Source organism: Schistocerca serialis, chromosome 2, assembly GCF_023864345.2.
Source record: "Schistocerca serialis cubense isolate TAMUIC-IGC-003099 chromosome 2, iqSchSeri2.2, whole genome shotgun sequence".
NCBI classification, from domain to species: Eukaryota; Metazoa; Arthropoda; class Insecta; order Orthoptera; family Acrididae; genus Schistocerca; species Schistocerca serialis.
This window is the reverse complement of record NC_064639.1, coordinates 343,243,474-343,256,903: the sequence shown is the minus strand read 5'-3', so window position 1 is coordinate 343,256,903 and position 13,430 is coordinate 343,243,474.

Below are 13,430 nucleotides of genomic sequence, written 5' to 3'. Positions count from 1 at the left end.
GGGCGGTTTACAACGGTTGAAATGTCCCACATGGATCTGTTGTTACTCAGATGACATTCGTTGACTAGCTCTCCTGACCAGCCACACCCACTCTGCTCTGTCTGCTTCCAGTACTTCCTACCACCTTTCTCTCCAATTTAATAATTTCAGAGTGTAATAGCAGCGTTAGTAAGAGTTAATATACACGAGGGTTGGAACTTACAAAGTGGCAACTATTTATTCACAACCGATACAAAAGAGTTACATGTTTGCTCCTGTTGCTGTTCTCCAAAGTAGTCACCAGCATTGTGTAGAACCCATTGCCAATGATAAGGAAAGGGAGTATACCTTTAGCAGAGCCTGTTCTGTTGATGGTGCGAATGGAGCGGTCTGCTGCCCGTCGAATCTCTGGAACAGTTCTGAAGCGAATGTCACGGATTGGTTCCTTCATCTTCGGGATCAAATCAAAGTCACAAGGACTTAGGTCTGGGGATTATGATGGATGGGACAATACTTCCCAGTCCCGTCGATCGAACAGAGCAGCCACAGCTTGCGCTGTAAGCGCCTGCGCATTGTTGTGCAAAAGGATGGGCGGGTTGCGTAGAAAGTGTCGTCGCTTCTTTCGCAAAGCTGGTTGTAGGTGACGCTCCAAAAGCGAGCAGTAATACTGTGCATTGACGGTCTGTCGTGGAGAAATGTAATGCGTTAGGCCGGCCGCGGTGGTCTAGCGGTTCTGGCGCTGCATTCCGGAACCGCGGGACTGCTACGGTCGCAGGTTCGAATCCTGCCTCGGGCATGGGTGTGTGTGCTGTCCTTAGGTTAGTTAGGTTTAAGTAGTTCTAAGTTCTAGGGGACTTATGACCTAAGATGTTGAATCCCATAGTGCTCAGAGCAATTTGAACCATTTTTTTGTAATGCGTTAGGATTACACCATCACAGTTGTACATGAGAATCACCATAATTTCAGACTGCTTCATTCCCACTATCAACGGAACCGGCTCTGCTAACGGTATACTACGCCTTCCACATCGTTGACAACGGGTTCTACACAACGCTGGTGACTACTCTGAAGGACAGTAACAGGTGCAAACATGTAACTCTTTTGTATTGGTTGTGAATAAATAGTTGCCACTATTCAAGTTCCAACCCTCGTATATATGATAACGGATGTTGTATTCTTCTTTAGTAAATAGTGATTCGTTAAAATCTTATGTCTTCAAGTTGACCTAGTTATTGTCCGATCCCAAAATGGATTACCAAAAGGGAATATAGAATGTCTCTGCAGTAGATATAACTGTAAGAGAAGTTGGCATGACTAGAAATTGTTTATAGTATGTTTAGCGTATGTGTATAATAATTATAAAACCATAGACCTTGACTGAAATGACATTTTAGTATTTGTGTTTCATTTGATTAAGTCTTCACAATGTTAGAGCTAATTTTGTGAAGAACGTGACGTTGTTAATGAAAGAGATTTTCGGATTCGAATTACAAACTGGTTATAGAATTTCTAGATTGAGAAATAATTTGCCAACGTTTTTAAAATGTTTATTAGTGCTAATGCTTAGCTACGAAATGTGCATTGGTGAAAAATTTCGGTGGCCTGTAAACTTTGCCCAGTGAAATTCGCGCCTACAAAAGGTCGACTAATCTTTCTGTAAGAACTCCAACAGGTAAAAGTGCCGGCTTTTTTGTAGTGATTTATACTGAGGTGACAAAAGTCAAGGCATTCCTCGTATGGGACCTCGTTTTGGCTGGCCTCGTGCAGCACCTTGACGTCACATGGATTCAACAAGTCGTTGGAAGTCCTTGCAGAAATAGCAGAAATATTGAGCCATGCTCCTCCATAATAATAGCGAAAATGTTGCCAATGCAGTGTTTGTTTGCACGAACAGACCTCATGATTATGTCCCATTAATGTCCGATGGGTGGTCAGATCATTCGCTCGAACTGTCCGGAACGTTCTTCAAACCAATTGCTAACAATTGTCCCCGGAGACATGCACAGTCGGTCATCCATAAAAATTGCATCGCTGTTTGAGAACTTGGATTCCATGAATAACTGAAAATGGTACATAACTATTCCCAGTCAATTATCGGTTCGCTTACATCCATTCCATGTAAAACAAGCTCACTCAATTATGGAGCCTTGTTGTCATCTTGGGTTCATGGCGTCGTAAGAGCTGGGCCACACTCGAACCTTACCATCAACTCTCGCCAACTGAAATCGGGACTCATCTAGCCAGGCCATGGTTTTACAATCGCCTAGGATCCAACCGATATGACCACGGGCCCTGGAGAGGCGTTGCAGGATACGTTGTGCTGTTAGCAAAGGCACTCGCGTCAGTCAGATGCTGCGATAGCCCGTTAACGGCAAATTTCGCCGCTCTGTCCTCACGGATACGTTCGTCGCACGTCCAAAATTGATTTCTGGGGTTATTTCATGCAGTATTGCTTGTCTGTTAGCACTGAGAACTTTATGCAAACTCCATTGCTTTTGGTCGTTAAGTGAGTGCCATTAGCCACTGCGTTGACCAGGGTAACACCTAAAATTTGGTACTCTCGGCACACTTTTGACACTGTGAATCCCAGAACACTGAATTCCCTAACGATATCGGAAATGGGATGTCCCATGCGTCTAGCACCGAGTACCATTACGCATTCAGAGACTGTTATCGCCCTCATAATCACTTTTCACATGAATCACCTGAATACAAATGGCAGCTCCGCCAATGCACTGCTCTTGTATTCCTGTTGTAGACGATACGACCATTATCTGTGTATGTGCTTATCTGCATCTCATTGCTTTTGTCACCTCTGTGCACTTCACAATAACTGATGAAAAAGCAATGAAGATTGTAAGTAGGCTGTTTAGGTTTTTATGTTACCAACATACGCCACGTAGCGCTCTGTATGAAAATCACTGATTGTGCTGTGTGCAGTCTGTGGCTGGTTGGCCTTGTTGGAGTATTCGCTATTGTAGTGTTGGGCTTTTGGATGTGAACAACGCGTAGCATTGGGCAGTTGGAGGTGAGCCGCCAGCAGTGGTGGATATGGAGAGAGAGATGCCAGAGTTTTGATAGGTTGCTATAAGCGAACGACCTGGACTTGTGTCCGCCAGAAAAAGGAAATTTGTAAAGATGGATGTCATGAATTGATAGATATATATATGATGACTTTTGAACATCATTAAAGGTAAATGCATTGGTTGTTCTCTAACACAATCTTTCATTTGCTAACTATGCCTATCAGTAGTTAGTGCCTTCAGTAGTTAGAATCTTTTATTTAGCTGGCAGTATTGGCGCTCGCTTAAGTGCAGTAGTTCGAGTAACGAAGATTATTGTGAGGTGAGCGATTCATGAAAGGTATAGGTTATTGTAACTCAGGGCCATTCTTTTGTAGGGATTATTGAAAGTCAGACTGCGTTGCGCTAAAAATATTGTGTCAATTTATTGATGATCAGAATAAGTAAGAGAGAAATGTCTGACTACATTTAGTTTTGCTCAGCTGGTTGAAAACTAAATAACGTAAGAGGTTTACCACCACATTCATTTATAATTTTTCCAAAGGGGACGTTTCAAGATGTTCGAAGAGAAATCGTAATGCCAAAATATTTACAATCAGAAAAGAAAAGTATTTTATGTTCTGTCTGAGACACTCTCAGAATTTTTACTTATAATCAGATCTGAAAAAAAATTAGAAACACTCAATTTAAAAACCGTGTATATTCTTGTTGACGAGGTATAATTTCAAGTACATACGTGATAAAACTTGGTGCATAGTATTGAATGAGCGTATGGTACATGCTATTTACCAGATACTCCGACTTGTGTACCCCCTTGAATACTGAGTTATCCGAGTTCCGTGTGGTTCATTTTCCTCCCACTTAATTAGATTGAGGATTGGCCACCAAATGCACTACGAATGGTTAGGTGTGGTTAAAAATGTGTATACGGAATGTTGTAATATTTACAGTAAAACTGTTTGCTACATTTTCTTGTATGGTATCATTTTCTGTTTTCTTTTAAGCTCAAATATGTTTGCTACGGCTTTGATATACTGTAATCTGCTGATTTCACATTGGCTGAACGGGATCATTTTTTGTTGTAGAAATTCCTCGTTGTCCACTGTTTTCTTTATTCGTCTAATGTTTTTCAGATTCATGCTATTCATTTTTACATAAGCGGTTTGTTGTACGTTTCAGGTGGCTTCCACCAATTGAAAAGTATGAATGATAGAACATAACGTTAAGCTTCGAATGAAAACTTCCGTTTTCGTCGTACCTGATTGCATCATTCAGATATGTTTTGCAAGTCTGGTTGTAGCATGACCATCGCTGAATTTCACCGTTTCAGAGAGACGAAACTTGTACCCCTCTACCACACGCAGCCGCTTTCCCTTCGCACTGAAAATTGTTGAAGACTCACTCTACACTCCAATGTAGCTAACCAAGGTCGAGTATACAACTAATTTGTTTACTACCGGCCGCGTATCCGCTACTCGGATGTTCATTATACCCCCGTCAGTCATTCCATCCGCAACTAGTACCTGGCCTAGACTAGTACTTCGGGAGTGAAGATTTGACCGTGACAGATACCGGGAGCGTTTCCAGTGGACGAGGAATCTCAGGGTGTGTACAGGCAGTGACACAGTGACCAGGCAGTTTCAAGGGATACTGGGGGCAAATTTCATAGACTTTTTTGTGGGATAAATTTCACTGGTCGCAGTTTTCATACATTCAAAAATTTTCACATCTGCAGCTACGCTTCAGTTATTGTAACATGCATATCGCTGAACTGTACTGTTCAAATAGCACACTTTAATCTCTGATTCTAGGACTGAAGCGTGACATTAAAAATTGGCCAGGTGCGAGTAGGACTCACACTGTGAGGGTTCCAGTGCAAAGTTAATTGTGTGTATAGGCAATTCATAAATCCCAAGAATCGAGAATCTCAACGATTTTCGCCTCTTATCGACGTTGATACTGCCGATGTGTCGGTCCCGGAAATTCAAAGACTTTCGACAATTTTTTAGTTTTAAGTCTGAAGCCTGATAACAAATGACAAAAGATACAATTTTTTCTTGTTATAAAATCACAATTCTAACAATTCTCTGAATTTTTTTCCTTTTCTTGTGTTGTGAAAACTTGCTCCTTTCCGAACCCTAAATTCTTTAATGAGTTTGCGAGTCTGAAAATATGTAACATATTGTATTGTATGGAACTGGGGACCTAGAAACGACGGAGAGGCTTCGTCCCCGCCGTAGCCCTCAGTGGTTCACAGCCACGCAAAAGGCTACAGCAGTCCACTCACCCCACCGCCACCGGGCTCCAAACCAGGGTTACTGTGCGGTTCGGCCCTCAGTGGACTTCCCTGGGAACGTCTCACACCAGGCGAGTGTAACCCCCAATGTTAGTGTGGTAGAGTAATGGTGGTGTACGCGCACGTGGAGAAAGTGTGTGCGCAGCAATCGCCGACATAGTGTAACTGAGGCGGAATAACGGGAACCAGTCCGCATTCGCCGAGGCAGATGGAAAACCGCCTTATAAACCATCCACAGACTGGCCAGCACACCGGACCGCGACACTAATTCGCCGGGCGGATTCGTGCCGAGGACCGGTACGCCTTCCCGCCCGGAAAGCAGCGCGTTAGACCGCACGCCTAACCGGACGTGCTAAGTATGTAATATAAATGGTCGTAGATATAGACGGCATTAACTTAGAAGCTTAACGTTCTTACAACACCAAGGGACCATAGATGAAAATATGTGACATAAATTTCAACTTGATATGTTTACTCGTAGGAAGGATTGACAGTCGGATAGCAAATGACAAAAATATTTGTTTTCGTCTTGTATAATTACAAATCAATAATATTCTGCTTTTTTTCCTCCAGTTATACTGCGAAACCTTGCTCCTGGCCAAACTTCATGTTTACAGGTCAGTGACAAGCAGCCTATAGCTTCTGATGAGTGAGTTTACGAGTATCAAAATATGTGATATAAATGGCCGTATCTTTTGAAAGCATTGACTTAAAAACTTAAATTTTTTACGCTGCCAGGGGTCTTTAGACCTTAGTCTACCCGTTCTTGAGAAAAAAGATTTCTAAGAGTTGGACGGACAGAGAACAGAAGTGATCCTATAAGGAATCCGTTTTTACCGATTGAGGTGTGGAATCCTAAAAAAAAAAAAAAAAAAAAAAAAAAAAAAAGCCTGTTAATGACGTATGTGTGTCGGCTCTCTAATTCAGCATAACATGACATATGAACTCTGACTGCATTGACTTACGGGGACACTGAATGTGAATTTCGTTGAAATTTGACATTTTCTATTTTCTACTTCATAATGTACGTTGGACTTTGCTGAACATTTCTGTACATAAAACCTGAAAATCAGACAGCTGTCAGACCATCAAATAATATTTTGAATGTTGATATGTAACTGTCAAATTTCGCGGCTACGCATATACTGCCACAGTTGAGAACTACACAGTCTAGAAGGCTGTGAATTGCTTTGTTTTGTGCCTAGTGCTACGTCTCGCAAGTTGACATTACGAATAAACAAATCAGTCCTTTGTTTCTGATGCTAGTTTTCGTTGAAATTAGTATGATTATTGGCCATTTTTGTTGTAAGCTTTCTATTACTTTTTATACATAAAGAAAACGACTAAGTGTAAAAGTAACTTCAAGAAACGCAAATTTGTGGGTAACATATATGTGAGACCTGCATTTTCTTCTGAAGTTCTTGAAAACACGTGTGCTAGCAGTGAAGGAAACCACGATAATGTTTCTGAAGTGACCACGCCTCCTAATGCATCGAAAAGCAAAGTAACTTTAGAATCAGGTTTACGTAAACACTCTTTTCCTTTGGCAGTAATGGAGGCAATGAAATGTATTTACAGAGATTTGGAAAATTATGAGCTACTAAAGAAGTGTTCATATGGGAAGACCCACAATGTGAACGGGTCTTTCAATAATGTTGTGTGGTGCCGTGAGCCTAAAAATGTATTTGTTGGCCTAATGAGTCTAAAGTTAGCAGTGTCTGGTGCTGTAATAACTTTTAATTGTGAGAACTATGAAAGACTTTAAGGTTCTGGAGAAGTTAGGGGTGAGATTGGGACAGAACACAGCTAAAGGACTGCGGGAACTGGATGAGCTTCGTGTACGTGAAGCAGAGTTAGCTGCTCAGCAAATGACAAAAGAAGCAAGAGAGAAGAGGAGGAGGCAAGCACTGGGTTGTTGTGACACTGAAGAAGACACAGACTATGGGCCAGGGCAATTCTAGTGCTTAAAAGACGCAGAAATGTAGGTCTGTATAAGAATTTGTAATAAAAAAGGTTTAAATCTCAATATCTCTGAACTATATTTTTTGTAATAAATGACCCGTTTTCTAAAAGAGTGCTGATGGTAGAGTCATGAAATTTTCACAGCATGGCGTGAGATTCAACAAAATTCTGTCAAAAAATTGAGTGTTCGAAAGAAAAAAACATGCCTCACAATACAATTTTAATATCTAATAATTCTAGTTCAGTGTATCTAGAAAGTTGCATTCAATAATTATGGAAATTTATAAGTTGGTGTCTTAAAAAGTTTCCAAAATAATGGGTCACAAAATTCGATAATTTAGCGTTGGCGGCATAGGAAATACAATGCCCCCTTAAAAGTTTCATTTTTTTACGCTGCCAAGGGGCTGTAGACCTTTGGCCACCTGTTCCTGAGAAAAACGATTTTTAACAGTCGGATAGACAGATAACATAAGTGATAAGGAGTCCGTTTTTACCGATTGAGGTACAGAATCCTACAAAAATGCGTGTTGATGACATAATTATTGACCACTATGTGTGTAGACTCTCTAACTCAGCATAACACGACATACGCGGCGCTGCGTTAATGCAGTTATATACTGTACATGCAGAGGACGCTAGAGAGCGCACTGCTGCAATTTATCCACCGAGTAACGATGTACCCGAGGTAGCCCTTCTTCCATCCACGTTGTAGATTAGCAATTTCCTTTTTTCGCGACAGTCACAGCGCTGACGGGGTGCGGGCGCGCAACCCAATGGGTGCCGTGGTGGTGACGTCATTGTCCCGCTTCAGTTACGCTGCGCGCACGTAATCTAGCGTACGGTGCCAGACAGAAATAACCAATTACGACTCCGGTGAGGCTCATGCCGTGGTGACGTAAGCGTGCTGTACGCGCGGTGCCGTCTGGCGCCGAAAATAGCCGTGTCGTAGGCGCCGCCATGGCAGGGGGACGTCGCGCTACGAGCCGATGGTGGCGGCAGCTGCCTCAGTGAGACCAAGGCAGGCTTAAGGTACAGCTGAAAGCTCACTGTCTGCTGTGGCGTGCTCAGCGTGTCAAACATGTAACAGCTGCTGGTCCACATGAATTAAACGCACCTAATATAGACTGAAGAACACTTTTTCAGCAGCCCAGCCAAGACTATTAAAAGTGATTGTACAATGACAAGGGAAGGCCGCGCGGGTTTAGCCGAGCTGTCTAGGCGCTGCAATCATGGACTGGTCCCGCCGGAGGTTCGAGTCCTCCCTCGGGCATGCGTGTGGTTTTGTCCTTAGGACAATTTAGATTAAGTAGTGTGTAAGCTTCGGGACTGATGACCTTAGCAGTTAAGTCCCATAAGATTTCACACACATTTGAACATTCAGCAAGGGAAGCATACCAAATTGGGTCACTTTACTTTTTTGCGTTTTCTTTGTTTTATAAAGTGAGATTAGCTACATACAGACTCGTAAAACTACTGTAGGTTGCTGTAGACTTTTGTAAGCAAGCTTAGACTACGTTAGTTTTTCTAGTAGAATTGGTCAGTTAAGATATTAAGTGAAGTGTGTTGCATACCTATCGGGCGTTACCTCATTTCAGTCGCTTTGTTTGTGTAGGCAATCAGGGTCTTACTAGATTCCCCTAGAAACTGGAAGCGGTGAACCACCTAGAAAGTCAGTGGGTGTAGATAAAGGGCCGTGTAACCAACGGAATATTTTTGTTCTACATTGCTATCATGCTGTGTGTTACTTAAAAATAAATGGTACTTGTAGCAAAATTGAAACTGTCGATGTTTAATTCACGTTTTATACGAAAATTGTTGATTTGTAACAGTGAAAAAGTGGGGTACTATAGTAAAAATAAAAAAATGCAGATTTATCATATGACGCTGGAAACCGCAGTTTCTTGAGAAAAAAGGTAAAATAAAAAAAAGAAAAACGCAAAATAAAACCATATCACACTTCTTCAGTACTTTGGCCTGCCAATATAAACATTCTTCTGTTAGCTGTAAATAGCTTTCACACTTATCAATAATAGCAGGAGACTCTTGCCTTTGATCACGATGAAGAACGTTTTATTGCGTACAAAATACTAACAATAATCATACATATTTTTGTAATGTTTGTGCATGTAAACTTAAATTGCATCTAAAGTAATTGCTTTGGTTACGTACGGGCTCAAAAGTTACATGATCAACAAATTTTTACTTGTAAAATGCAATTTATATTTTGGAAGCATATAAAATGCAAAAAGAAAAAAAAGATGTCTTGGGCTCTCTGTTACTCTCTCACACTTTCAGTTATGTTTCTTGTCCTACCAATGCTACCAACACTACCGGTAATCCTATTATCTACTACGTCATTTATGTACTGTACCAGAACCACCAAACTGTAATTTAGGTAGAGCTTAATTCTAGTTATATTACTGATAGGAATGGGTTTCTATATAAAGGTTTCTATGGACAACAATAACCTCAAATGAATGAAAATCATGTTTATGGCATGTCTTAAAGAAAGAAACGTTGTGTGTAAAGCTGTCCCGTCCTAGGGTAAGTCTACAAAGATATATACTAAACAAGACACTAGCCAGTACTGCCTCCTAATAGGTAATTTTACACACGTCTGCAAATTTTAAAGGAAAAAGAGAAACGGAAATCTGAAGTGGCGTAACGCTTTTCATAGTGAGTCTGTTTCATCAAGTGGTTGATCCCGTTCCGCACAAACTCTTCATCTTGGGAAAAAACTCTTGGCCTGCCAGGGTTTTTCATATGAAGCTCCTTCACTTTGTTTGAAACGGTTTCCAACGGTTCGGTAGGGATGCGGAACTTACAGGTTCAACTGCTCACAAAGACAGTCCGTTCTTTGCAGCTTCTAATGCACAGTCAGTATCATGATGGGTGTGGTCTGCATACGTGCTAGCTGGCTTTTTTGTCTGCACCTAACAGCCTGTTAAGCTTACCTCCAGTCAAGTGTGAGTCGTACACCACTGGCTGTTTTCGGCTTGCTAGTGCCATTTCTCAACTAAGATAGACTTTCACCGACAGTTCCCACCTGTTGGGGTCTTGTTGAAGTGAATTTCATAAAAATTGTTGTCAGCAAACGAAACTACACTCGCCTGGTAACTACTGTGTATTCTTTGAGTGCTCTGGGAGATGGTTCATTTTCAACTAGAGCACATGAAATATTAGTTCATATTATTACATGTATGAATAAAAAGATTTACTTGAGATTGTTCTTTGCCGCAGGAAAGCGTAGAATATTTACAACTTTAATGACTATGAAAGCATCACTTGATGCATACATTAACTGTTCTCTTGAAATACAATATTCAACTTTAGCGCCGGCCGTGGTGACCGAGCGATTCTAGGCGCTACAGTCTGGAACCGCGCGACCGCTACGGTCGCAGGTTCGAATCCTGTCTCGAGCTTGGATGTGTGTTATGTCCTTAGGTTAGTTAGGTTTAAGTAGTTCTAAGTTCTAGGGGACTGATGACCTCAGCAGTTAAGTCCCATAGTGCTCAGAGCCATTTGAACCATTTCGACTTTAGCTTAATTAAATGTTAATCTGAAACTTCACGATCACTGCTCCTTCATGGTGTTGCTGACTTCTGAATTAGAGGTCACGAATTGTGGCTGAGCCCTTGCATGCCCGACACTATATTGAGTTCAGTGTGAGGACACTTCTCAGCAGAGAGCAGAGGTGTGGTCTTCGTCGTTACGGTTTGCAGTGAGCCCTCGCTAATGTCTGTGGTATCGATTCGTGTTGCCGACTGTCGTGTGGTTCCGCGATCTCTGGACGGAACCACACAAACAAGAATAACAACTAGAATCTAACTATGACACAGCGATGAATGTTTCTAGCTAACATAAAATACATTAAGACTTTCACGTCCAATTAACTGCATTTATCATTCATCAGGATGATGTGGACAACACAACCACGATGTTCCTATCAGTAGAGTTCACTGTGTCCTATCGAAGCAGTCATTTTGCTCGGAACTTCCAAAAACGTCCAAGTGTGACACTCTGTAGAACTTAGTGGGAATCGTGTAAAGTATCCTGGATTGTGTAAAGTAATCTGGTTTATGCTACACCAAAAGGTCACCATTTTTGCTCAGTTTTCGTATTTGCAGTCATTCTTCGATGCAGTAAATGCGGCTTTAGTACGATGTCCTTGTCAGGCTCTTCCAAGATATCAAGACCCAAAGTTTTACGAGACTGCTGACTAGCTAACGAGTTGTTGTCGTCTAGCCTTGGCGTTACTGCAACCAGCTAAGAGAGCAAACTCTGCCCGGACTGCGTTCGAGTCTCGTCTTCTTTTTTGTCTTCCACTAAATGCTTTCCCTACTCCAGAGAATCATGTGTCTCTGAAAAAGAGCAATAATATAATAATAACATTAACAAAAATTTTCATAAACCTCTTATCAACAGGCAATAAATATAAAGTTCGCGGTACACATGGTGTCTGAAAATATACCTTTATTACATTACCGTGATCACAGGTCATCATCGCAGTTTTCTGTACGCATAAACAAGACGGGAAGGTACATACATCTACAGAACAAAATTACACTTTATGGACAATCAACATAATGAGACAAGAGCTTACATTCCCTTCAATACTTCAAATTTTGCGAGTGCTTCAAAATTTCATGCAGTTGCAAACCACAGCAAATATTTAAAAACAGGCCATAAAATATAAATTTAACAAAGTGAAACCACATAAATATGGTCTATCTTCGTCAAATTAATCTTACAGGCAGATTAATTTCGTCATATATCTCAACCAGATCAAAACGTTTCGAGAAAAAAATAGGGGTAAGCTGTAGGAAAGACACGTAATACGTATAAGAACCAACAAGTCATAATAAGACGGAGAAACTAAGAACGAAGGGCTCGTTAAAAATGGTGTAAGATAGAGATGCTGTGATTCGCCCGTACTGTTCAATCGATACATCGAACAAGCAATGACGTAAATAAAAAAGAAAGAACCAAGAGTGAGATTAAAATTCAAGATGAAAGGGCATAAGTCATAAGATTCGCTGACGTCGTTATTATCCTAAGTGAAAATAGAGAAGAATTACAGGATCTCTTGAATGAAATGAACAGACTATTGATTACAGAATATGGATTAGGTGTAATTCGAAGAAGGGGGAAAGTAAGAAGTAGCGGAAATGAGAAGAGCGAGAAACTTAACATCGGAATTAGGGATTACGAAGTTGACGAAGGAATTCTTCTATCTTAGGCAGCAAAATAACGCGTGATGGACGGAACACGGTGGACATAAAAAACAGAGTAGTATTGGCTAAAAGGGCATTCCTGACTGGGAGAGGTCTACTAGTAGTATCAAATATATGTCGTAATATGAGGAAGAAATTTCTGAGAATGTACGTTTGGAGCACAGTATTGTATGGTAATGAAACATGGGCTGTGGGAAATCAGGAACATAAGAGAATCGAAGCATTTGAGATATGATATTACAGACGAATGTTCAAAATTTGTTGAACTTGTAAGGTATGCAACGAAGAGGTTCTCCACAGAAATATATGGAAAACTGACAACAATTCGGAACAGGATGATACGATATCTGTTAGATATCAGTGAACGACTTGAATGTTTCTAGAGGAAGCTGTAGAGGCTAAAAACTGTAGAGGAAGAGAGAGACTGGAGTATACCCAGCAAATAACCGAGGACGTAGGTAGTAATTGGTATTCTGAGATGAAAAGGTTGGCACAGAAGAGGAATTCGTGGCGGTCCACATCAAACCAGTCATAAGACTGGTGACTAAAAACAAATAAATAAAAGAAAAGACCGCTGTCCTGGCGCAAAATACAATATCGCGTCCGTCAAATGCGAGTACAAGAGCAATCCTGTAGATATTCCTCATGGCTGCTTCGCTTGCAGGAGGAAAAAGCATACTTTCCTACCCCAACAATTCCAATTTAATCCCAAGTAAAATTTCTGGGACTTTATGGAACGGCTGATGAAACGTAAGTCAACATCTTCGCAAATTCAATTTTCTGTAGTTGCTTTATCATCATCGTTACAGGATTAATTAATAACAACATTTTATTGTATTCCTTGCGTCTCTACTCAAGGCATACTCCTTACGTACACCGCGATACTCGATTATTTTGTTGAAGTAGTCATTCCAAAAACATCACGGACTGCCGCG